This window comes from Rhinopithecus bieti, unplaced genomic scaffold (assembly GCF_001698545.2).
Source record: "Rhinopithecus bieti isolate Rb0 unplaced genomic scaffold, ASM169854v2 scaffold_9899, whole genome shotgun sequence".
Taxonomy (NCBI): domain Eukaryota; kingdom Metazoa; phylum Chordata; class Mammalia; order Primates; family Cercopithecidae; genus Rhinopithecus; species Rhinopithecus bieti.
Window position 1 is genome coordinate 1,236,299 of NW_016806979.1, and position 11,481 is coordinate 1,247,779.

An 11,481-nucleotide genomic window follows, 5' to 3' on the forward strand; every position below is an offset into this window, starting at 1 on the left:
GATGGTCTTGATCTCCTGATCTCGTGATCCGCCCGTCTCGGCCTCCCAAAGTGCTGGGATTACAGGCTTGAGCCACCACGCCCGGCTTCTCCTCACCTATTCTTAGCCCCTGGGAAAGTTGGCTTGCCAGGCTGACCCAAGCCAACGTGCCGAGCCTGAGGGTGGCGGTGCCCAGACCTTCCATCACTTGGCCCCAGTGCCACGGTGAGCAAAGTGGCTGGGCTGGCTTGCAGCTGTGCCAGGCCAAGTGTGTGGGACCCACACTCGGGGGTCTGTGTCACATGCATGCCCCTGCCCAGCACTGTGTTGCCTAGGTGCCCCATGGGTGCCGTGCAAGGCTCGGTTGGGCTTCCTGGGTCCCATGGGACACTACAGGCTGGCTGCACATTCCTTTGAGATTAGCACTGCCAGCGCCGGCTCAGAGGAGGAGCTGGCCTAGGGTGGGGGCACAGGGTGGGGAGGACAGCCCCCGTGGTGCCTGCCAGGGCTGTGGGAGTCACAGCACCTGGTCCCAGGCCAGAACCAGCGTCTGAGCTGGGAGTTCGGGGTGGCAACAGCTCCACAAATTGGCTTTTCACTGCTGCAGAGCCTAGTTTCTGCACCAACCGAATTCTGTGGGAGAAGCAGGGAGGGTCTTCCCGTGGGGCCTGTGTGTAAGTGCCGGGGCCCGCGAGTGGCTGGCTGTGAGCCCCCAGGCTGCGATGAGCTCTTCTTTGGGGCACCCTCAAACGGAATAAGAGGTGTGGATGGATGGCTGGGCAGATGGAGGGCCGGCCAGCTGGAAGGCAGTGCCAGGAAGAAGCCGGGGAGAGGGACGAGGAGAAGGGCGAGGGCTGCAGCTAGAGCAGAGGATTTCCGGGCAGGGCTGGACAGCTGGCTGCCATGGGACAGCCTGGATTTTAGCCTCCTCCAGGCAGCTGCTGGGTGAGCCTGCGTGGGGCCAGCACCACCTGGGGCTCCTCCTGCTAACAGGGCCTGAGATGCACCAAGCAGGGTGACAGCTGAATGACAGGGACAGGCACCTGCGTCACAGCCTGCTAAGGGGCTCCCAACCACAGCCCTTGGGCCCTGGGCTCAGGTAGGGGCCGATGGAAGGCAGGACCCGTGCATCGCTGATCCCCAGTCCCTGAGCCAGGTAAGCAGCCATGCAGGCTTAGTGCTGGGGCGAAGGACCCACGGAGTAGGGAGGGGGCTCTCCCTGGTGGAGAAAGCAGCAGGTGGGTGGGGGAGGAGGAGCGGTTTTGGCGTCCCCAGCTCTGGGGTCACCCAAGGGGCCTTATCTTTCCTGATTCTGCTCAAACAGCCCCATCTGCTGCCACTGCCCTGGGCGGCTCTGGCCACTGAGCTGGGCTGGGTGAGGAGCAGCAGGAGCCGCCTCTCCCCGCTGTGCGCACCCCCAACCCAGAGGGGTCCTGGAGGAGGGGCCCTGGAGGAGGGGCACTGCTAGGTCGGCAGGCTAAGGGGTGCAAGGGAGGCCTGGGGCTCTGGGCAGGGGACGAGGAGAGAGACAAAGAGCAACTGGAGCAGGGTGGATGGTGGCGATGCAGGCAGGGGCCAAGGAGGAAGGACACTGGCTGATAAGCTGTTCCCTGCCTGGGGGCCCTGCAGTGGGATTGGGGACATGTGTGCTCACCCTGGGGAGAGGACAGCCCAGCCAGGAGCTTCCTGGGCAAAATGACAGCCCCTTAGAGCCCAGCGTGGCCAAGCCTGGCTCTGCCCCAACTCTGCCAGAGAAACAGGAGCCATTCAATGACTGCCATGTTGACCCCAGAGCCACTGGGAGCACCCCCAAGCCAGTGCAAGAGGAGATGGCGCCTCCACACACAAGGTCCTCCAGTGCCCAGGCCCCACCTTCCAGCCGTGCATGCAGTCTGGAGACCCCAGCGAGCTGAGGGAGCGGTGGGCTGCCCAGTCCCCCAGGCCTTTCTTTGAAGCAGTCAGGGCCCAAGAGTGGGGAGGAAGAGGGAGTGGGGCTCTCTGTGTCCCTCCAACCTTAACAGAAGGTTGGGAAAGTGGGGCTGGGGATCCTGGAGGATTCCCCCGACAGCTCAGCATCCACAGGCCACAGGTGGGCTCCCCATCAGGGCACCCCTAGTCCTGGATCCCTAGGGGTCAGGGCCTCTGAATACAAGAGGTGGGGTGGGGGGCAATTCTCCACTGGGTCTCTGATAGTGAGGCAGGAGGTGTAGAAGTGTGGGAGTCCTCTGTTCCCTGCGGGCGGTGGGTCCCATGTGGGTAGGGAGACTCCAGCCCCTCATCCCAACAGGGGTGGGTGGAGCCGGAGGGTGGGCCAATTTCCAGCTGAGCACCCAGGAGAGAGCCGGGCCTGGAGAGCAGGGCTGAGACCGCTGTGGTCCTGGGACGGGGATGATGATTTAAGTTCCCAAGTGGGGACCCTGCCCTGTCACTGAAGGTGACACCAGCCTGAAGGGAAAAAGGGAGGCTCCTCTGATGATCTCACCCAGCCCTCTCCCCCGACAGGAGACACTGACACCCCGGGCCCCGTCAGGCCGGGATCAATGTCTGTTGACTGAAGAATTGGACAGAAACTCCCAGCTGTGGAGGTGCCACTCGGGGCTCCCCATGGCCGCAGTGCCCCTTATTACCCTGCTGGTGACGCTGCTGGTAGGTGGTACGACCCACCAGGGACCCCACCCTTAGCCTTCACAGTCCAGGTGATCAAGCTCCTTCTCAGGCCTTGGAGTCAGCTGAGAATTAGGGGAGGGGTTCCCTAGGTACCCAATGCGGGGGGGTTCCCGAGGTGCCCAATGAGGGGGCTCCCGAGGTGCCCAGTGCGGGAGGGTTCCTGAGGTGCCCAATGAGGGGGTTCCCGAGGTGCCCAATGTGGGGGGGTTCCCGAGGTGACCAATGAGGGGGCTCCCAAGGTGCCCTGCCCGCCTTTCCTAGCCCCTCCACCGCACACCACCCCCTTCCTCCCTCCCACAGCCGCCTGCCGGGCCACACCAGCCACCACCAGGCCTTGGGGCCACCTGAGCTCCACTGCCCCGGCCCCTTTGCAGAGCTGGCACCCCCTGTCCTGTCCCATGTCCGCCCTGGCAGAACACGTGACTCTTGGGTGCTCCTGGTTCCGTCAGGCTCCACCAATTCCCACTGGGGGTGGCTGAGGGACCCGCAGACCTGGAGCTGGGTCCCCAGGATGGGTGGAGCGGCCACTGGTTCAGGAAGGCAGCCGGGCTCCCAGGGCGTCCGCAAGGGGCCTCTCAGACGCTTTAAGGGGCCAGGATGTTTTTGTGAAACCAGAGAAGGCAGCGGAAGGTCAGGGCACCAGGGCGGGATCAGGGGCCACAGGCTGTTGACAGAGCCCGATCCCTGAGCCCTCACCCCGTGGGGGCGGGGCAGGCCTGCGTGCCGGCCTGGGTGCGCCCCGACCCCCCAACCCTCATGCCCCCAATAGCAAGGGCAGAAAGCAGCCCTGGCCGGTCCTTGGAGCATGCGGGCGCCGAGAGGGCTGGGGTCGGTCGGTTCGGCGTCGGAGCATAAGCCCGGTGGCCGAGTCGGGCCGGCGGCGGGGGCGCGGGAGAGGCCGGAGCCGGGCAGGGCAGTGACCCGCTTGCTGGGGTCAAAGTCGCCAGTGTGGGCCGCGGCAGAGGAGCGGCCAGGCGGGGCGCAGATACCCCTCACCCCATCCCGGGCCGCGTCGGTGCCACCGGGCAGTCCTGGGGGCAGGAGCCCGCCGAGGGCAGCGAGCGCTGGTGAGACCCCGTGCCTCGGGGGCGCGTCCGCGGCCCTTGTGCGCTCCCAGGGCGGCGGGCCCGGGGCCCAGAGCCGGGGAGTGCGGCCGCCGCAGTGGCGCCAGGCGAGCCAGCGAATCCCCGCCCCGAGCCGCGCGCCCCCGGGACGCAAGAGGACGGGGAGGGCTAGACCCCTGGACTCTGCCCGACGGTGCGAGACGGGTAGTTGTCCGAGCCGTGGGTTGGGGGAACGGGGATGTCCGACGGGACTGAGGACCGCACCAGCCCAGGACGGGAGACCGCCCGGCGGCCCTCCTCCCCGCGCCCCAGCCCCGCCGCGCCAGCCCCGCCGTCTCGCCGCCACCGGCTCGGGCTCCCAAACGTCCGCTCGGGCGCGCCCAGGGTGCTCACCGCGCGGGCGGCTGACTGGGGCTCGCGTGGCTCGGCTCCCCGCCGGTCCTCCGGGCGCGCTCGGTCGGGCGCCCGGGACCCGCTCGTCTCCGCGGCGCTGCCGGATCGGCGGTCGGTGCAAACTTTCCGGCTGCGACGCAGGGCGATGTGGCGGCGGCGGAGGGCGGGCTGCGGGGGCGGCCCCGCGGGGTGGCGAGCGACAGCCGAGGGTCCCCGCCCGCCCTCCGCGCAGCCTCCCTGCGAGCTTCGGTCCTGCCCACCCTGCGCGGGGAGCCCCGGCGAGCGCCTGGTACCCGCGGAGCGGACCCCGCCCCTGGCCATACGCAGACCCGGCGCCCTGAAGCCCACCCCGCGCCCCACAGACCTTTGTCCCACGGGTCCTGGTTCCGCAGACCCCAATCCTGCAGACCCCGGACCCCGCGGACCCTGGCCCGGCAGGTGGTGGTCGCGATGGGCCCCGGCTCCCGGCGGGGACACCCTGGGACGTGGAGGGGCGCGGCGGGGCGTGGGGGCGGCGGCTCAGCGCCCCTTCCTCTCGCTCCCTCCGCATCCCTGGGCGCCCCCTCGCCCGCTTTCTCTCGCGGCCCCAGGTTCTCACCGCTTCTTTCCTACTGCCTTCCTGATTTTCTGGAAGGACCGACAGCCCCGCTCGCCCCCACCGCGGCTCCGGGTTCCTTTCCCTGCAGAGCAATGGGGGCTGGAGTGGGGCCGACATGGGTGGGCCGGCAGGGCGGTCCCTGGGGTGCCCTTTAACTTTTTTTGTGCCACATTTCCCGGTCTCCGGCCAGTCCTGTCCTCTAAGGCACCTCCAGCAGCGCTGACCCTGGTCCCCCACCTGCTGGTCCTGAGGCTGCGGGGCGCTCTCTCCTCCGTCCCACCCCCTCCTTCCACACCACCTCCTTTCCTGGGAGTGGAGAAGCCCCAGCCAGAACCCCTGCCTTCCCCAAGAGGCACGCTAAGGGGGGCATTCTCCCCTTCCTCGTTCCTCCTAAAGCCAACATCACGCCTGGCTTTGGGGCCGCCAGAACCTCAGCCCGCGTCCCTCCCCTTCTACCTCCAGCCGTCCCTGCTCTGTGCCCAGTGATCTTGGGGTCACCACAACCTCATGGACCTCACGTTTCCTGGCCTCTGGGACACTGATGGTCATGCCTTCCTTCTGGAAAGTTCTTCCCCAGGCTGTGGGTTCCAGGATGAGCACTCTCCTCTTCCCACTTCCTCCCCTTCTCCTTCCCCTCCTCCCTTCTCCCTGGAGAGGTCTTCCTCCAAGTCCCAGTCTTCTTCCCCCCCCAGACCCCTCCCGCTAACACTTGTCTTCAGTGTCTGTCTCTGTCCGGATGGTGCCTCCGCCCCCACTGAGAACCCTCCCTCTGGCGTCTCCACTCCAGCTCGGGTCCTGCTGCTCCTGTATTTCCCTAGATCTGTCCTGGCCACCCTCATCCTGGGACATGCCCTGCCCATGGAGGGCTCCTTTCATAGATGCGGTCCTTGGTCTTGGGGGTCCTTTCTCCTTAATTCTGCTTCTGTTTTAGGGGACTTTGGGACCCAGAGTCCTAACCCCAGCCATTCCCCTCCCAGGGGCCACTTCCCTCTGAAGCTTAGCCCAGCTCTGTGACCCCCACAGGCCTGCCCCCACCTGGTCCTCACTCCCCTGCATAGCCACACTGTGGGGGCTCCATGCTTCCCGGCCCATAGGAAGCCCTGTTCGCGGAGAGGGGCATTCTGTTGTAGTCCCAGCAGTGGCCAGAGGCAAAAGTCAGAAGGCAAAGGGCATAAAAGTTTGTCTCTACCTGCCAGCATCTGCCCTTGCTACCGCATCCTCTCCCCTCTGCACCCAAACCATCCCTCAGCTCCTGCCCCCACCTCTTCAGAGGCACAGACAACAGCGTTCTGATCTTGGCCCCACCAGCCTCAGTCTGAGACCTCCGTGAATGGGGGTGATGGGATGATGGGGACCACCTCCTGGTGGCTGCAGGGACTTGGGTGAGGGTGTTGCAGGCTCTGCCTAAGTCAAGTGCTGCGGGGCTGAGGAGACAGTGCCCGGCCCTGGAGAGGAGTCCTCCCTGCCCTCCTGTGTCCAGCTTTGTTTCCTGGAGGACAGGTCCCTGCGGGGCAGAGGCCCAGCAGTCCCAGGTAAGCGCTGGGTGGCTGGAGTCTGGTACCCACAGGAAGAGAAGTAGAAGAATAAATTTGGAATGTGCGAAGGGGGCAAAACTTGAAATGTTCGGATTCAGTGTGGGGAAGGAGAGGGAACAGATGGGGTGGGGACCCTCCCCTGGGCTGGGTGACCCTTATTTATTTGACTGAGTCCATGACAAGATTCTTTGCTTGAACAAACTGTCGTCTGGCTTCAGAACCTTCTCGCAGGCTCATCTGCATTCTGCCTTGTAAAAATCCAGATTTAGCAAGAACTCCTCTAAGTCAGTTTGACAAGAAGCCTCCATCCCCCACATCTGATCAGGGTCCTCAGCCTCCACCACCCCCAGGCGATGTCTGCTCACCCTGACTGCCTTCAGTAAGCTTCCTGTTACCTGGGTAGGGTCCTCAGCCTCTGTCACCCCCAGGCAATGTCTGCTCACCCTGCCTGCCTCCAGCAAGATTCCTGTTACCTGGTAGGGTCCTCAGCCTCCGCCACCCCCAGAATCCTCCAGACAGGTGTTTCGTCCCAGTTATTTTCCACCCACTGACCCCCCGCTGCTCCTGGGATCTAAATCCCCACTTGCCCATGCCACATTCAGAGTTGAGCCCAGGTCTATACTAAAATCTTTTCTCCCCTATTACAATAGTCCTGAACAAAATACGTTTTTTGGCCGGGCACGGTGGCTCAAGCCTGTAATCCCAGCACTTTGGAGGCCGAGACTGGGCGGATCACGGAGGGTCAGGAGATCGAGACCGATCCTGGCTAACATGGTGAAACCCCCGTCTCTACTAAAAAAAAAATACATAAACTACCCGGGTGAGGGACGGGGCGCCTGTAGTCCCCAGCTACTCGGGAGCTGAGCAGGAGAAATGGCGTGAACCTGGGAGGCGGAAGCTTGCAGGAGCGTGAGATCCCGCCACTGCACTCCATCCCGAGGCGACAGAGCGAGACCCGCCTAAAAAAAAAAAAAAAAAAAAAAAAACTACGTTTTTCAACTGCATCCAGTCTGGTTTTCCCTTAACATTGGTGAGACCATATAAACAAGAGGGCAGCCTGGGAATGGAGGGGCGGGGCCTTTCCCACGGCAGCAGTGGGGGTGGGGGGACCGCCCTCCATCCACCCTAGGGCCCTCCTCATTGCAGGGGCCCTCTTGAGGTGTGCTTGGTCCTGCGCTGCAGGGTGTGCTGGAGTGGGGGCGAGGCTGGTCTGCACCCCCAATCCCTGAGATGTGTTTGTCTGTGCTGGGGATTCTGGAGACGGCACCTGCAGAGCTTAATTTTGCGTTCGGCGAAACTCTGGGCCCCATACTGCCCGCAAGGCTCGGTGCCTGCCACGAGACTCAGAAGCCCCACCCTGGGAGTTTAAGAGACTGATGAGGGAGGAGGAACGAAAAGGGGCAGCCGGAAGCCGGGTGGAGGACGGGGGAGGGAGGCTGCATCTGGGGTCCCAGAAAACGTGGAAAGCAGGAAGGGAAACAGGAGGTGGTGGGGCCGCCTCAGAGAGAACCTCGGTGAGCATTAAAGGGCATTTTTCCCAGGTGTCCTTTACTGTGCATTAAATATATTTTTACTTGGTACAGTTTTGGTAACCAGTGTTTCTCCCCACAACTATAACACCAGCATTTCCTCAATATAAGAAGGCCTCCACATCATTAGGCAGAGGCACTTAGTAATTTGACGGTGTGGGATGTCAGGGTTTACCAACCACTGCAGTACTAGAAAGGCGCAAATCTTATGACAAAAGTGAATGGGACCTGCAAACTGCATCTAGCACCTTTTGCCCTTAGATGTGAATCAATAGCAAGACCTCCGGGTATATGAGGGAGACCAATCACTTGGAAAAGAGGGAAATGAGGAAACAGAGCTACCTGCAGAGAACAGAGAAAAACTTCAAGAATATTTAACCCTCTGATTATCTTAGAGATATGAAAAGGATGATACCCATAAAAGCTAGAACAGAATGCTTTGGAAAAACAAGCAGAGACAGGAAGACGCCTTCCCGCTAAAATAGAATATCTGAAATTTAAAAAATTTAAAAGAAGGATTGAAAAATTGATTTTGAAAAAAATCAAAGAAATCTCTTGGAAGAAACAACAAAAGCTCAGGACGCGGCGCTCACGCCTGTCATCCAAGGCAACTTCGAGGGCCGAGGTGGGCGGATCGCCTGAGGTCAGGAGTTCAGAGACCAGCCTGACCAACATGGAGAAACCCCATCTCTACTAAAAATACAAAATTCGCCAGGCATAATGGCGCATGCCTGTAATCCCAGCTACTCGGGAGGCTGAGGCAGGAGAATCGCTTGAACCCAGGAGGCGGAGGTTGCAGTGAGCCAAGATCACGCCATTGCACCATTGCCTGGGCAACAAGAAAGAAACTCCGTCTTAAAAAAAAAAAAAAAAAAAGAAAAGAGAGAGAGAAACAAGAAAAATCCAAGAGGAATAAAACATAACAGAGAGTGGAGGGTTCACTAGAAAGTTGAGGCTGGGTGTGGCAGCTCACACCTGTAATCCCAACACTTTGGGAGGCCGAGGTGGGTGGATCACTTGAGGTCAGGAGTTCGAGACCAGCCCGGCCAACATGGTGAAACCCCGTCTCTACTAAAAATACAAAATTTGCCTGGTGTGGTGGTGCATGCCTGTAGTCCCAGCTACTTGGGAGGCTGAGGCAGGAGAATCACTTGAATCTGGGAGGTGGAGGTTGCAGTGAGCTGAGATCGTGGCACTGCACTCCAGCCTGGGCAACAGAGCCAGGCTCTGTCTCGGAAAAAAAAAAAAAGAAGAAAGTTGAGTGTCTGAGGTTGGTTGGAGTGGCTCACACCTGTAATACCAGCAGTTTGGGAGGCCAAGGCAGGAGGATCGCTTGAGTTTAGAAGTTCAAGACCAGCCTGGAAAACATAGTGAGACCTCATCTCTACAAAAAAAAAAAATAAAATAAAAAATTAGCCAGGCATGGTGGTACATGCCTGTAGTCCCAGCTACTTGGGAGGTTGAGGTAGGAGGATTGCTTGAGCCCAGGAGGTGGAGGCTGCCATGAGCTAAGATCGTGCCATAGCACTCCAGCCTGCACAACAGAGCAACAGCCTTCCAAAGTGCTGGGATTACAGGCATGAGCCTTGCACCTGGCTGGTTTGTTTGATTTTTTTTTTTTTTTTTTTTTTTTTTTTTTGAGACAGAGTCTCCCTCTGTGCCCAGTACAATGACGTGATCTTGGCTCACTGCAACCTCCGCCTCCCAGGTTCAAGTGATGCTTGTGCCTCAGCCTTCCGAGTAGCTGGGATTACAGGTGTGCACCACCACGTCCAGTTATTTTTGTACTTTTAGTAGAGACAGGGTTTCACCACGTTGGTCAGGCTGGTCTCAAACTCCTGACCTCATGATATGCCCACCTGGGCCTCCCAAACTGCTGGGATTACAGGTGTGAGCCACCACACCCAGTCGCATAATTTAAACATTCTAGATAGTCTTTACCAGATTTTTTTTTTTTTTTTTGAGACAGAGTTCTGCTATTGTTGCCTGGGCTGGAGTGCAATGACACGATCTCAGTTCACTGCAACCTCCACCTCCTGGGTTCAAGTAATTCTCCTGCTTCAGCCTTCCGAGTAGCTGGTATTATAGGCGTGCACCACCACGCCTGGCTAATTTTGTATTTTTGGTAGAGACGGCAGGGTTTCTCCATATTGGTCAGGCTGGTCTTGAACTCCCGACCTCAGGTGATCCGCCGGCCTCGGCCTCCCAAAGTGCTTGGATTACAGGCGTGAGCCGCTGCGCCTGGCCTGTCTTTTACCAGATATTTGTTTCATAAATATTTTCTTCAGCTCAATGGCTTGCTTTTTTTTTTTTTTTTTGAGACGGAGTCTGGCTCTGTCGCCCAGGCTGGAGTGCAGCGGCACAATCTCGGCTCACTGCAAGCTCCACCTCCTGGGTTCACGCCATTCTCCTGCCTCAGCCTCCCGAGTAGCTGGGACTACAGGTGCCCGCCACTGCGCCTGGCTAATTTTTTGTATTTTTTTAGTAGAGACGGGGTTTCACCGGGTTAGCCAGGATGGTCTCGATTTCCTGACCTTGTGACCCGCCTGCCTTGGCCTCTCAAAGTACTGGGTTTACAGGCATGAGCCACCGCACCTGGTCCCCCTTTTTTTTTTTTTTAAGACTGAGTTTCGCTCTTGTTGCGAAACTCCACACCTGGCCATTCTTTCATTTTCTTAATCATTTTGCAGAGGGAAGTTTTTAATTTTGATAAAGCCCAAATATAAAATTTTTTCTCGGCCAGGTGCAGTGGCTAATGCCTGTAATCCCAGCAGTTTGGGAGGCCAAGGCAGGCGGATCACAAGGTCAGGAGTGTGAGACCAGCCTGGCCAATATGGTGAAACCCCCTCTCTACTAAAAAAAATACAAAAATTAGCCAGGCGTGGTGGTGCATGCCTGTAATCCCGGCTACTAGGGAGGTTGAGGCACAAGAATCACTAGAACCCAGGAGGCAGAGGCTGTAGTGAGCCAAGATTGTGCCATTGCACTCCAGCCTGGGTGACAGAGGGAGACTCCTTCTCAAAAAAAAAAAAAAAAAGTTTTCAATTGAGATTCAGTTGAATCTATAGGTGAGTTTGGAAAGCACGAACATCTTCACAACACTGAATCTTCCAGTCCATAAGCGTGATAGATCTCTCAATTTATTTGGATCTTCTTTAATTTCAGCAATGTTTTTTAGTTTTCAGTATGCCAAACTTGTACATTTCTTGTTAGATTCTTCCCTTAATATTTTAGGATGTTCAAAGCTATTATAAATTTTAATTTTGGCCGGGCGCGGTGGCTCGTGCTTGTAATCCCAGCACTTTGGGAGGCTGAGACGGGTGGATCACGAGGTCAGGAGATCGAGACCATCCTGGCTAACACAGTGAAACCCCGTCTCTACTAAAAAAATACAAAAAATTAGCCGGGCAAGGTGGCGAGTGCCTATAGTCCCAGCTACTCAGGAGGCTGAGGCAGGAGAATGGTGTAAACCCAGGAGGCGGAGCTTGCAGTGAGCTGAGATCCGGCCACTGCACTCCAGCCTGGGCAACAGAGCGAGACTCCGTCTCAAAAAAAAAAAAAAAAATTTAGTAGGGTGTGGTGGCATGTACCCATGGTCCCAGCTACTTGGGAGGCTGAGCTAGGAGGATCCCTGAGCCTGGGAGGTCGAGGCTGCAGTGAGCTATGATCACACCACTGCACTCCAGCCTGGGTGACAGAGAGAGACCCTGTCTTTT

General features: G+C 58.9%; 1 protein-coding gene across 3 annotated transcripts in view; it reads right to left on the reverse strand.

Moving 5' to 3' along the window:
• Nucleotides 1–3,270, reverse strand: part of GCGR (glucagon receptor) — an 8,881-nt gene extending 5,611 nt beyond the window's left edge. For 2 of the 3 annotated variants that reach the window (XM_017879252.1, XM_017879250.1), the window contains exon 1: nucleotides 1,634–3,233. The gene's annotated coding sequence lies outside the window, so the exon portion shown is untranslated. Of the gene's footprint in view, nucleotides 1–1,633 lie in introns of all 3 variants that reach the window. The other variant, XM_017879251.1, reaches the window with a different exon arrangement.
• Nucleotides 3,271–11,481: the final 8,211 nt, after the last annotated feature.